Here is a 14,638-nt window from a genome sequence, read left to right on the forward strand (position 1 = left end):
GTCCAATTTTATTGTTTGAAGTATATTTTGATTAACATTGAATCTACACCAGCAGGTTTATGTGGAGAAAGGAGAAAGTAATCTATGCTAATCAGTTCAGTTGGGCTCGACCAATGCCTGGAGTAAGGGGCAGCTGAACTCCTGTCTTAGCATTAGCATTTCAGTAAAACCCTCAGCCTGGCTGATGCTTGTTACTTCGCTGAACAGATAATAGCTGAATGAATAAATGAATAAATAAATAAGTGTATATTATTTTACTGGTTCCAATTTACTCTCAAACAAGAAAGAGCACCATGAATGGTCAGCCTGCACCTTTAGGCTGTGTAGATAGGATGCTCTATTAGAACTTGTCTGGCTAAGTGAGCATAGGGGAACTTTAGTCCCTAAATCTGATAAATCAGGGTGCTGTCTTGATTGCAGGGCCTTCCACCATATCCACAAATTCTTTATCAAGTCCCCTTTCACCCAGGTCTCCTGTGCTTCCCTCTATGTGCATATACCTCCCTCGGAGCATTTAGGGATCCGTGTGTCCATTTATCCCCACACTGGTTTCTGAGCTACTCAGTGGAAGCAACAGCTAACTACTACCCGAATCAGATGATAGGGATTTTAATAGCTTCACTTTATAAATGAGAAAGAAACACTAGAACTTTCTCAAAGTCTGACAGCTACTCAGAGATGGAGCCATGACTCAAACTCATGACATTGTATCTCTCCTTACCTGTGTCTGTAGAGAGTTATGTCCTAATCATGTCTGTATCTCCAATATGAAGAGAGTGCCTGACACATAAAGGACCTATAACAGATAATTTTCAGCTGCCCAAGTAATTGAAAGTTCCCTTTAATAAACTCAGCCATCTTAAAGAATATAATAGCTATACTTTTTTTAAAGTTTATTTACATTTGAGAGAGAGAGAGTGTGTGTGTGTGTACATGGGAGAGGGGCATAGAGAGAGAGGGTCAGAGGATCTGAAGCGGCCTCTGTGTTGACAGCAGTGAGCCCGATGCAGGACTTGAACTCACGAACCGTGAGATCAGGACCTGAGCTGAGGTTGGACACTTAATTGACTGAGCCAGCCAGGCGCCCCAAGGAATATAATTGACTATAATCTACATAGGTTTTCTTGTCCAACCGAAGTTGTATCCCACACAGACAATCCAGCATATTCTCTGTCCCTGTTGTTCTAACTTCTGAGACACAGGCACTATTACTGACTCTGAGGAAGTATCCTTCCAACCTGTAACAAGATCCAATCTTTTCCCCTAGAGTTAGAAATCCCAGTGGAGAGACAGACCTCTTTTGGGAGAGGGGTAAGGAAAAAAATGTAACTATTCATCTGGTAGGTACCAGAATTCTACATGGCCTTTCAAATCATTCATTTACCCTTTCATTTGTCCCCTTTCCTCATGAGGTCTATTACCAATCACCATAATGGTAAGAATAATCCCTGGTGCATTTGTAGGAGAGCACATGAATAGGGAATATTAACATTAATTCTCAGTGCAGACTTTACTATTAGGGCCGCTGATTTGCTAATGAGTTGATAGGCTGATGGGGCTGGATCCAAGATGAAGAGAAACACAAAATGAAGAAAAGCACTTATTCTGAGGGACAAGTCATTACCCAAACTATTGGTACCTTCAAGGACTCCCAAATCTACGTGTTCTTATCAGGGTCACTGAAGACCTTAGAAGAAATCTTTCAAAGCTTGAGTGAACCCACCTGCCTAGGTAGCCAATTGGTCTACCAAGTTGTGGTAGTGTTCCAAGATAACGAGAGAACAGCTAATTTGATTTCCCATCGGAATAAGGCTTGCTGGGCTGCAGATCACATTGGTGCACTGGTTTTTCTGTTAGTCTCCTGAAGGTCATTGTGAACTTAAATTAATTTTCTATTTCATTATCATTGCATGTTCCCGATATTTAGGCAGCAGAACTTTGTGATGGCTTCATGACTGGTTCTGCAAGGCTGATGGAAATCTCTGGTGATCTACTAGTATTTCTGGCACAGTTTGCCACATAACCATAACCATAACCCCTGTCCTGTACAGAGTTTTGATGCCACCCTACTTACACTGCCCTGCATCGTTGTCTGTCATAGTATCTGAATTCTTTGCCTATTCTTTTGGTGTGTGGAGGAGAATGAGAGTTGAGCTGAGATAAAGCATGTATTACAAAGACATAGGAGTTAGCATATAGCATTTCCTGAATGAGATTTCAGGACTTTTAAACTATTTCTTACCTTTTAAGTTGAAGGAGATGCCCTGATGTATAAGAGCATATTCTGACACTAACTTTTCTACATTACGGTACAAAAGGTACTAACAAAGAGCACTCCATCTGGAAAGAAAATGCATATTTATCTTGAAGAGAATGATGGCAATCACAATAAAAAAATTAACAAAGACAGTATCCAAAGGCTGCTGTAACACATTACCACAAACTTAGTGACTTAAAGCAACAGAGATTTATTATCTGACTGTTCTGGAGGTCAGAATTTTGAGATAGGACTTACAGGGCTAAAATCAAGGTATCGGCAGAGCCTTGCTCCTTCTGGAGGCTCTGTGAGAGAATCCATTCCTCGCCTTCCCTAACTTTCAGAGGCAGCCCATGTTCCTTTGCTCATGGCCACATCCCTTCAACCTGTGCTGCCATCCTCACACCTTCTTCCCTATCTCTACCCCTCCTGCTTCCCTTGCGATTACATTGGGCTCACCCAGATAATCCAAGGTAATCTCCCCATCTCAAGGTCTTAACTACATCTGCAAAGCCCATTTTGCCACGTAAGGTAACATATACAGGTTCTGTGGGTTAGGGCAGGGATATCTGCAGCGGCTCATTATTTCTCCCTATCACACATACTATTGCTTCTGGTGTTGAATAAAAGATTTATTTGAGTAGGTAAGAAATATGACCCCGTGCATGCTGAAAGACAGAATGGAGGTTAGTAGTACACCACGCAGTCATTTCACCCTGCTTCCCTCTCTTTGGCCCTCTTGTGTTGTCCATCTGCTACTGAACGTACATTAACATTACATTCATGCACTTGCTTGCATATTTTTCCTTCTTCCCTTATCTATGGACAACACTTAGGCACTTACACCTGTGCTATGCATGTGTCTACACATGAACATACAAACTCGACAAAGACCTCATCACAGTGGCAAAAGTGAACTCCCTTCTGAGCCCTTTCCCGGTAGCATCTGTGGCAGTGGAGGGCTCATCCAGCTTGGGATTTCTCATCTCAGAAATTGTTGAGGTAGGAAATAGCTTTCCTGAATCCTCAGGATCTCTCTGAGAACATCATTAGATATAATTTTCTGACTACATTGTACTACAGAGAGCCTTCCATGTCTGGAATATCGACATCTTGTCTGCGTCCACCCTTTATGACATGGCTCCAGGCAGAATAGGAACTGGCTAAAATCTCAAATAATTCGTTTTTGATATAACAAAGTTTAAAACTCTGGTTACACTGATGCTACAAAAACCAAAAATCAACACACACACACATACATATATGTGAGAATGTTCTACTAACATAAGTAATAATTGTACATTTCAATAAGACTAAATGATTCAGAGGAATTATCAGGAAAGAGCTCAAATATGAATCTTGCTTGCTTATTTATTTATTTATAAATGTTTCTTTATTTTGAGAGAGAGAGAGCACAGGCACCTGAGCAGAGGAGGGGTAGAGAGAGAGAAAGAGAGAGAGAGAGAGAGAGAGAGAATCCCAAATAGGCTCCACACTGTCAGCACAGAGCCTGATGTGGGGCTTGATGCCATGAACTGTGAGATCATGACCGGAGCCAAAATCAAGAGTCAGAGGCTTAACCGACTGAGCCACCCAGGCACCCTGAATCTTTAGTCTTTTAAAAAGTTCTTTATGTCTTTCCTTAAGGGAAAACTGGGTTTGCTTTTGCTAAGCAGCTTTTAATTTCCTTTTTATTTTAGGTTCTACGGGATGTATATAATTTACAGTTTTCAAGATGTTCATTGTTTATTCTACATGAAAGTGATACAGTGTTATCATACATTTTAATTGATGATATAGAGTTAATCACTTTTTTGGTTCAGCAACCAATGTATTAACTTCTAAAGTGGTTCCTCGTTCATAACCATTGTTTTAGGCTATTAAAATGAAATTATTCTCGAAATTACTTTGCAAAAGGCTAAATATTAATTTTGTATTTTCTCAATCATGAGACTTCTTTGAAACGTGCATGGTACAGAGTAGTATGAAATGGTACACCAGGCGGTACTGTGACTTCTCCATTATTCAAGAGTCTTTCCTCAAGCAGAGACTTCAGGCAATTTGTGACTTTGTGATCAATTGCTTGTGGCTATTTTTTGGTTTTCCCACTTACAAAGCTACGAACACTATTTTTGTTTGTTTGTTTTTTAGAATAATAATTTAGGCCGGCTCTTGAGGAGAAAATTGCAATAATAATCAGTGATTGCAACACGTTTTAGAAAAATGAGAGATTGAAAAATAGATTTACTGTGTTCACCAACAGATTCACTGAAAACTAAGAGACAGTCCTGGAGTGTGGTCTAGCGAAGAAGATGATTCACTCGCAGATAATTTAGAATGTTCCGTGGTTTTTGCTCTGATGGAGGTAAGAACTGAGTGGTGAGATACAGAGGCATGGAACTGCCTCATTTTGTTGGGGAAAGCTAAGGCAAGCTTCACAGTAATGGTGTTTGAAATGTCTTTGTGTTCTTGTGCTTTTCCAGATAGGGATATGACCGGGGGAGTGTACTATGGATTGGCCAGCCAGTCAGAGGGGAGAGATGGGAACTTTTTTCTCATATAGATCATAAAATTGCTATAGGCATGATGAAGAAGTGATACAGGACTTTAAATATATAGACATATCTTGACAGTCTTATTCTGCTAAAAGTGAAGCAGCTGATAAGCTCTTGCCTGGTTTTGCTGGCGGGTTCCTCCTTTATAGGTAGTAATGAAAGAAAAATGTTAGTGAAATCGCTTGTCCAATTTGAAAAGTTTTCTGATTTTGCAGAAGAAATTTATCAGATGACTGCAGTTTTGCACAGTGATAAGCCATAGACTCAAGTGTCAGCTATGCTCATTCAAACCCCAGGTATACTATTTACCAGCTGAATTAATTTGAACAAGTTACTTCTTTGAGTCACACGATTTTTATTTGTGTAATGAAGAAAATGCTCATTCATATCACATAAAATTGCTGTCGGGTTTACACAAGATAGTGCTTATAACGTGCTTGGCACACAGTAGGCACTCAAGTATTTGTTGTTTTTATTATGATTAAAAATAACTTTAGAAAAGGGGCGCCTGGGTGGCTCAGTTGGGTAAGCAGCCAACTTTGGCTCAGGTCATGATCTCACAGTTCATGGGTTTGCGCCCTACGTCGGGGTCTGTGCTGATAGCTCAGAGCCTGGAGCCTGTCTCAGATTCTGTGTCTCCCTCTCTCTCTGCCCCTCCCCTGCTTGCCCTCTGTCTCTCTCTCTCTGTCTCTTTGTCTCTCTCTCTCTCAAAAATGAATAAACATTAAAAATTTTTTTAAAAAGAACTTTAGATAGGTATCAATGAACAAAGCCTCCATAGACCTGTCTTGCTATGCTGTATTACTCACGAACATTACTTTACAACCTACATGTCTGGCGTAAAAAGGCAGAACTGTCTTTGAGGAGTTGGAATCAATTATGTGTTAACAAGACCAACATGTATTTGGAATTTTTAACCCTTCTGCCATTAATTAATCTGGGAACTATGGTAATAAAATTTAAGATTTTTCTTCTTTTAAAACTAGCTGTGAATTGCATCTAAATTTACATTAAGTAGGCTATCAAAATCTTCTGCTTTTATTACAAAAGACTTGTGTAGTGGAGAGAGACAGTTTAAATGCATAAGGAATGAGGTAGAATAATGATTTGGTGCATATATTCTGATAATTACTACTTCCTTTCCCCAGGCTCCCCTGCGATAAATGTGCTGTCTTTTTAAACTTCATTAACAAGAGATTACAAATTTTAATGGGGTACAATAATTTTACCTTAATTTTAGAGCAATGCATTCCAGGTATCTGATGTTCCTGAGTTTTTTTCCCTGAAATAACCTCATGATTCAGAAAAGTTCTTTAAGAATTGAAATACTATATAGTGTTAGTACCAAATGCATTAATAATTTAATTCTCATGTTAGAAATCATTAAATCTTTAATAATGCAAGGGAAACAACAGACAATTGTGTTCTTCTACAAAAACCAAAATCTTTTGACCAACTTTAAAAATTTTAATAGGAATTTAGATTTTTGTAGCAGTATGTGTGGTTTAGTGGATAACACACTAAGAAAATCTGGGAGCCAGATCTAAGGGCCTAAACTGACTGGGCTATAATTCAAGAAAGCACTTGGACCATTTTAACATTTTATGAAAAATCACAGCAACAATGAATATGTTTCAATACTGAAAATGGCAGCTGTTCAATTCAGAGACCACCATGGACAAAATCCTGGCCTTTCATTCACTGGTCTGGCATCTAATCTTTGTAACATTGATTTTTTTTTTTTTCTTTTCTGATTGTGTTTCATGTCCAGTGATGTTTTTAAACCTCTGAATTTGAAGAATGATAATCTACTGAAGCAATTAAATACACAGATCCACAAGTTTACACAAAATCCATTTCCAAAGTTCAAGAAAGAGCTAAAAAAACTTTTCCAGAATGGTTTGCATTTAGAAGGAACTTCTAAGTGGGAAACAGAAATTTTCCCCCAAGAGAAATTGTCCTTTAAAACTGTCAAGAATAAACAAACAACAACAATTATTCTCTGGTTCTCGCTTCTCCAAACGCTAATAGCTTTCCAGATTGGTCCTGTGGGATATGAGAAGCCTCTGCGTTTTCTCTAAGTAAGAATTTTTGGATTTGACTCCATACTTGTAATTTTTTTTCCTGCCTCATCGTGTTATCAATTACACCCTGAGGCATTTTTCAGCTTCTGTTTAATTGATTTCCATACTGTTCTGTAGAGACTGTCACTGGTCATCAATTCCTTCAGCGTTTAATTAATTAATTAATTAATTTTTGAAAGGGGGGATGGGTAGGACAGGACAGCATCTTAATATGTTTCATTATGACTCCTTCATTCAGTATGACTTTCTATCCAGCTGATCCAATGGACTGGCTCAGAGAAAGGGCACAATTCAGATAATTTAAAAAAATAAAAATAAAAGAATTAGTAGATGCAGTCATTCCCTTCTCAGCTAATTTGTTGGCCCTTAGGGATTTTACCTGTGGAGAAATTATGTGGCAAATTGCTTTCGGACAATCCTGCTGGAGTCAGAAGCTCTTTGTTCTTCAAGGACTTCTCTCCCACCCAGCCTGATTAGCCCCTTGTCTCCTGTGACTTCAAGGTCATCTGTCCTCTGAAACCATTTCCTGCCCATGCCAGGAGATAAAATAAGGAGGGAGCTCCAGTACAATTTATTGGAAAGGGCAAGAGATTTTCAGTTAGGTAAGTTGGAATTTCCTTGATTTACAGATGGTTAAAATGAGTTGAGGAGGAAAAATGTTTTTCTATCTTCTTAGTTTTGTACCTGAGGACTGAAAATTAAATAAGAAAAGACAGATCAATAGGGGAAAAGGAACACACTTTTTATAATTTTTTCATGCACAGGAGTTACAGAAAAGAAATGAAAGTCAAAGCAATGGTTAGACTTAGGTGCTTATATACCCCTTTAACAAAAAGAAGAAGGTTTGGGCTTCAAGGGACAATAAATTGTGGGGAAGATACCAGGAAATATATGGGAGAGCTAATGGCAGTTAAGAATTATTTTTGTGAGATCCATTTATGCAAGCTCATCTTGGTGTCAACTCTCCATCTTCAATGACAAGAGTTGCTCCTCTCTACCTGGAATGGGGGTGAAGGGAATGAAGTGAGGGGGAGAGAAAGGCCCCTCCCTCAAAGGGAAATTTATGCCTTGATTTTAGACAGACAAAGGGAGGGCAGAGAACTCTTCCTATATCTATTAATTCTCAATTGCTTTATGCCAAAGTGACACATGTGGATTGGCACATTCTGATCCCTTTCATGAGGATAATTATAGGTGACTCGTCAATAACTGTCAAATTCCTTTGGATTTACCTTTCATCTTCCCTGTTCTATTCATACCCCCTCCCCACATCTTTTCACTCTTGGCCCAGAGAACTTTTTCACAAGGTCTTTGTATATGTCCCTCATTTCTATTACCTGATTTCCTAGATAGAATCTTTCCTTTCTTACCCTCCTTGTATCCATAAGTAAACTTAACTTTCTCTTTCTTATCTGGCTTTGGTGACCTTGATGTATGATCAGATCATTCCTGACCAACTGGACTCCTAGGCCTAACTCCAGCGCCAGCTCTTTTCTCCAATGGTCATTCAATGTATATTACAAAGTCAAGGTCTCAGGGATGCATCTTGTCAAGGCATCTTCATCTATGATGATATTATCACCTGCTGAGAACTTCTCGGTGAATACAAATTAACAAGAAAGAAATCTCTTCTGTATTTTATTCTTCATGCTGAGATACTTTTGAAAACTACGTGACATGTAATGTCATCAGTTTTATCAACCGTATTGGCTTTCTCTTTCTATCAAATAACTTTCAACTCATGGAGTAATGTTAGCTCCCTCTTACTTCTTTCATAATTAGTTATGATTAAGTCATCTCAAACATTTCTTACTTTAGCCATTTCTTTACTGTCCCAGACCATCCCTACCTCACCTCATATCTGAATAGTGCTTTCAGTATCTATCCCTTTAGATTCTATACTCTTTCCCTTTTCCAGTCTGCCAAATTGATCTAAATATACTATTTTTGCATTATGCTATTCTCCTGAAATACTTCCAACGTCTCTTTATGGTCTAAGAGATGAAACCAAAGTTGTTATTTTGGAATTTCAAATATTTTGCAGAGCACCTGGGTGGCTCAGTCGATTAAGCATCCAACTATTGATTTTGGCTAAGGTCATGATCTCACATTCATGGGATCAAGCCCTGTATTGGGCTTTGCTGAGCATGGAGGCTGCTTGAGATTCTCTCTCTCTTTCTCTCTCTCTCTCTCTCTGCCTGTCTCCTCCACTCATGTGTTCTCTCTCTCTTTCAAATAAATAAAAAATATATAAATAAAATATTTTTCAACCTAGATCCTTCTTCTGTCTACTTCTATCCTTATCATATCCTATACCTTTGAAAGAATTCTTTAACAAGGACTGATCAGGCTTTTTTAATCACAGTTCATAAAAAACCTACATGGCACCCAGCCCTTGCAACTCAGACATTCCTGCCACTTCATTTCCATTCTTTCCTCAAACCTTAAATCAAGCATTTGCTGACCATACCTCCTGGTTGGTCTGGAACATGCACAATTTTGCCTGTGACCTCATTATATTTAGAATAAGTTCCCTCTTTGTCCTTCAAAAGTGTCCTGTTTTGGAAGAGAAATGATGGTCACTCTACTTATGAATCTTTCCTTTTATATCCCAAACTACAGTGATTATTTCCCTCTAGAATCCATTGAGACTTTTCTGTCTAAAGCACATAGTATTGCCCATAATAAAATGTGCCTACTGCATACAAGGTGCCTTAATATGTTATCTTTACTTTAATCTATAATCTATTAAATCTATCTTTTAGATAAGAAAAAAAACTACAAAGAATGGTTTTAAATAACTTACCAGAGGCAGTTGTAGAGGCAGTTGTAGAAGACCTTTGATTTACACTTTGAGCCATTTGTCTTCAGGGCTTGTGCCTGGTTCCTGAAGTCCAGGCCAGAGGTTTCATGAAGGACAGGGCCTATCCTTTATTGTGTAGAATTTATGGAGAGTTTCTTGCTTGAAGGAGGATTTAATCTATGTTTGGTTTTGGGTAAACCTCCGTATTTATAATCCAAAAGAAATCCTTTGAGGGCACTCATTCCCTATACTAAGTTTGAAGGCTGCTTCAGAGTGAACCCTTTCTTCCTACAATTTTTTTTTTTTTTGCTTATTTATTTATTCTGAAAGTGAGAGAGAGAGAGAGAGAGAGAGCACGTGGGAGGAGCAGAGAGAAAATCCCAAGCAGGCTCCGCATTATCAGCACAGAGCCCGATGTGGGGTTTGAACCCACAAACCGTGAGATCATGACCTGAGCCAAAACCAAGAGTCGGATGCTTAACCCACTGAGCCACCCAGGCACCCCAACCCTTTCTTTCTAAAATGATGTATATTGGGTAGCTCACTTACTTCTTCCCAAGTCAAATCTGGGGACAAGCACAGGCCTTGTCTTTCATGAAGCCTCAGGCCAGGGCTTCAGGGAACTTGGCTGGAACTGCAAATACGTTCCTCCAGTTTGAAGGCTGCATCTTTTGCTTCACCTGTGGCAACCCCCAGTTGAATCACATGGTGGTAGTGGTGGTGGAGTCAGCACTTGAAGTGCCATTCAATTATTGGGATTTTTTTTTTTTAAGTTTATTTGTTTGTTTTGAGAGAGACAGAGAGAGAGGGAGAGAACCTCAAGCAGGCTCCACACTATCATCGTGGAGCTAGTACGGGACTCCGTCTCACCAACCTTGAGCTCATGATCTGAACTGAAACCAAGAGTTGAACACTTAACTTACTGAGCCACCTAGGCACCTTAGGAATTTTTTTTTTTAAATAAAACAAAGCCATCTATACACTCATCAGAAATTACTTATTTTAGAGTTTGCTGAGGAATACAACCATATTAATTAAAGTACTTACGCATTGTGTAAGCCCACCTTTAAAAACTTTGCTGAAAAATGCTTGCAGAAAGCAATTGTCTTATACAAACCACACAGAAGTTGAAGTAATCCTCTTGTTCTCTTCAAATGGAGGTGGACAAGGCTATTAACTTTCTGTTGTCCTTATGTCCCTTCACCTATCCTTTTAAAATTTTTATTAGGCGCTTTAATGTGTGGGTTGAAATCAATAGAGGACAAGCTATTAAAAATTATTGGCCGGCTGTGGCTCCTCACTAAATATTAAAGCAGCTTGGCAAATTAGCACATACCTCTAGGCATTAAGCCTGGGAGAAATAATGATCTAGGCAAATAGACAGTATAATCCAAATAGAAAATATGGCCAGCATGCTGCTTTGGGGTTTCCTTTGGCTGTTGTTGTTCACCGTTAACATTATTCTCTTTTTTGCTTTTATTAGTGTGAGGAGATGAGATGGGGAGCATTAACTATTGGAAGGATCCATTTTAAGAACATATTATATCAGGATCTAGATAGATATCAGAGCATCTTGGGAGAAATAGGAAACAGGTGCAGAAACAGGTGAGTGGAATACTGCTTATTACTGCTCTGGATTAAGCACCTGTGAGAAATGGGCAATTTTTCTGGGTGCTGTGTGCCTTGTATTCTAGGAGGACAGACAGACAACCTGTTAATGCAAACAATACAAGGAAGATTGTCAACTGAGAAGCTTAGGGCAGAGGTAGGGCTGTGCAGGCAAAAAAGTTATTTTCCCAAGTGAATGAAGAGAAAAGCAAGAGTGAGGCTGATTCTGTAGGTATATACTAGAACCTGGAAGATTCAGGAGGAAGAATTAGTTCTGAGATAGGGATGGGGTCATCAAGAAGATTAGAATAAGATGGGAAATACCCAGAAGTCAGAAGAATTGGTTTTGAATCAAAATTCCTTCATATATCATTTTTGTTCTTTGTAAATTTCAATATGCAACAAGTTAGTGTCTCAAATCTTATTGCTAAATGAGCAAAAGAAATAAACAATCCCACAATGCACCCCTGTATTTTTCTCAGTATGAAAAGTCAAGAAGTAATGGTATCTTTTGGGTGCCCACGTGTAAGATGAAGAATTTATGGTCAGTTATTCTGTCTCCACCCTAGCAATGACCCAGTCTTTGCTAACCTAATCTGGGCATTGAACCTAAGATTACATTTTGAACCCTGTATTTTACTCAGAAAAGATTTTTAATGTTTACATTTTGCCTTATAACTACTGACCATATTTACAAAAGTCATCGAGACTAAACTCTGTTTAACTCATTTATAGCCTATAGGATACTTCCCCATTTGGAGATTATTAATGTTTTTTGGTCAAATGAATTATATCAGAAAGTTTTTCTTAGGAAGTTATATGACAGGGACTATTTGTTTTTGCACATGAACAATTTGACTGAACATAAGATTCTTGGCTCATGACATTTTCCTCTCAATGGTTTCACACGTATTGCTCTGTTATCATCTAGCATTTCATATGGCCAATGAGAGCTTTGAGCCCCTAATTTTTTACGATTTGTGTACTTTTGTTGACATGTATCATGCTTCTGTTTCATCTCTTAAGCACAAATATTCCTATACAGGACAGATATTTTTCCTATAGTATAAATAATGAAGGATGGGTGTAAGGCACTGGGAATAAACCAGAGTTCCAGAAAAGTAGAGAAACCATACCATATGAAGGAAGAACTGATGGAGAATGTAGGTCACCCATAAGAATCAGGTACAAGAAGACCCAACATTCTGCTGCACAATGATAAACTAGCCAAATGTCCCAAGAGGAAAGCTGAGCACCCAGAATAGTTCTCTGAGCATCCAGAGATAAGTCCTCTGGATCATTTTATTGATTACAATGAAAAAATAATGATACCCAATGAGAAATAATGATACACAATAAAGCAATCACAAAACTGAGGCCAGATATCCTATGCCGAAAAGAGAAGGACATTTAGGTAGAAAGGGGGAAGTTCTAGGAATGGAGTTGGAGGTGGAAAAGTGGCGGGAGCAAAAAAAAAAAAAAAAAAAAAGTGTATTTCTGTCGGTACATCTGTCAGATGCTCTACCTTGTCATCAAGTCTCTGCCAGATCAGTCCAGAAGCAAGAGCTCTTGAGTGGAAGCTGTTCAGTTGTGTTGATTAGTTACTAGAGAAGAGGGAGAACCACATATGGGTTACCTTAAAAGTGCCCTCTCTGGTAGATTTGGAGGCCTTTTAAATAGTAAACTTTGTGGGTCCTCATTTCTAGCCAAAGCACCGTTTGGAGATAGGTCAATATCTTATGATATTTTTTATCCTTTTATTTAAAATATAGCATAATATATCTAAATACATCATTAATTGGCAAATTCTTTCAGTCTGCCAACTTACTTTTTTAAAATTTCAACTGAGAAACATTTTCTTCAGTTATGTCACTGGTTATTAGTTTTGTTGATTTATCCTTTCTTCCTTGATTTTCACATTTACCACATTCTCTTTTTGCTCATTTATTTGCCTCTTCCCCTGCTTTATGGGAGAGCATGTTGAATTTTAATTCTAGTATCTAATTTCAATTTTATTAGAATCTTTTCTTATCTCAACATGTTCCCAGTGTTTCTCACCCTTATCTTTTTATATTATATTATTTTCCTTTATGGATTTCTGTTCCTTTTTCATGGAATATGCTATTTTTGCACTGAAGATACAAAATGGTTTCCCAAATTAGATGTTTTTCCTTAGTACATTATTTTCAGAAACATATCATCCCGCTGAGTCTTCTAGTCTTTTACAGACTGTTAATCAGGATAGGATAAGTTAACTTATAATAGCAAACTAGCAAAAGATAGGATAAGTTAACTTGTAATAGCAAATTTTTTTTTTGCCTCGCAACAAAATTTACTTCTAATTTCAATGGTTTAATTTGTAAATCTAATGCAAAGCTTACTGCGGATAGGATGTTTCTCCAAGGTTCTCATCCTCCATGGGGATACTCAGCAATCCAGGCCTTTTTGATCTACTTTTGCTGCACTGTCTTGGTGTTCAGCATTCACAGCCTCTGATCTCTCCAAGGAGGGGGAAGTATAGTCAAAAGGGAACTCTGACCTCCTTTCCTGCCACTTCTGCTCACAGCCCCATTGGCCAGAACCAGTCACATGACCCTGTCTGACTGGAAAAGTGTGCTCAGGGAGAAGAGGGGGAAGAGCTGAGTGTCGGTGATCACAAATAATGCTTACCACAGCTATAACAAGAAGAAGACTGGTCAAATAAGTTTAGAAAACACCGTGTTGACCAAAATTCTATAGGTCTCCTCATGCTATGAATTCTCTGTGCTTTTGTTCCACTGACATTATTGTGAATGATCAAAATAGAGATATTGCGGGCCATCCTTCTTTCCTATACTTACATGTACTCATGCAGGGACCACAGCGCTGTAGAGCATACTTGGGAGATGCTCTTCTTTCTCTGTAAGAACCAGGTGTTCCCTGCACTGTATCCAGGATTCAGGGAACTTTGGGTGGGCAAAACTTTCCCCTAAAGATATTCCTCTCTGTTTAGGCATATCTTAGGTTAAACGAGCACGGCATAATGCCCAAAGTTATGGTTTCTGCTTATACATGACAGGTGTGAAATAGGTGGGCACTGTACTTCAGAGTGAAGTACAGGAAATTTTCTTCAAAACCCTAGCCTATTCTTTTTATGTTTTTCATGACTTAGTTGTATCTATTTCAGTTCAGATATCCCAATTTCTGATTTATTCTTTTCTTCCCTACTAAAACCTGGAGGAATTGGACTTCAACTCATTCATACTGATTTATAACTTTGACCAGGTGCAATTTTCAAGAAGAGCCTCAGGCTTCCAGAATATGGATGGTGTGGAGAGGAGAATGGACAGTA

At 38.5% G+C, this 14,638-nt stretch overlaps 1 long non-coding RNA gene across 1 annotated transcript in view; it reads left to right on the plus strand.

The window, feature by feature from the left end:
- Window positions 1-4,415: 4,415 nt before the first annotated feature.
- The window catches only part of LOC109266049 (uncharacterized), a 70,387-nt gene continuing 60,164 nt past the window's right edge, over window positions 4,416-14,638 (plus strand). Inside the window, exons 1-2 of the long non-coding RNA XR_002079500.2 lie at window positions 4,416-4,622; window positions 11,183-11,304. This is a non-coding gene — a long non-coding RNA (uncharacterized LOC109266049). The remainder of the gene's footprint in view (window positions 4,623-11,182; window positions 11,305-14,638) is intronic.

This window comes from Panthera pardus, unplaced genomic scaffold (genome assembly GCF_024362965.1).
Source record: "Panthera pardus isolate Hobbes unplaced genomic scaffold, ASM2436296v1 HiC_scaffold_1, whole genome shotgun sequence".
Taxonomy (NCBI): domain Eukaryota; kingdom Metazoa; phylum Chordata; class Mammalia; order Carnivora; family Felidae; genus Panthera; species Panthera pardus.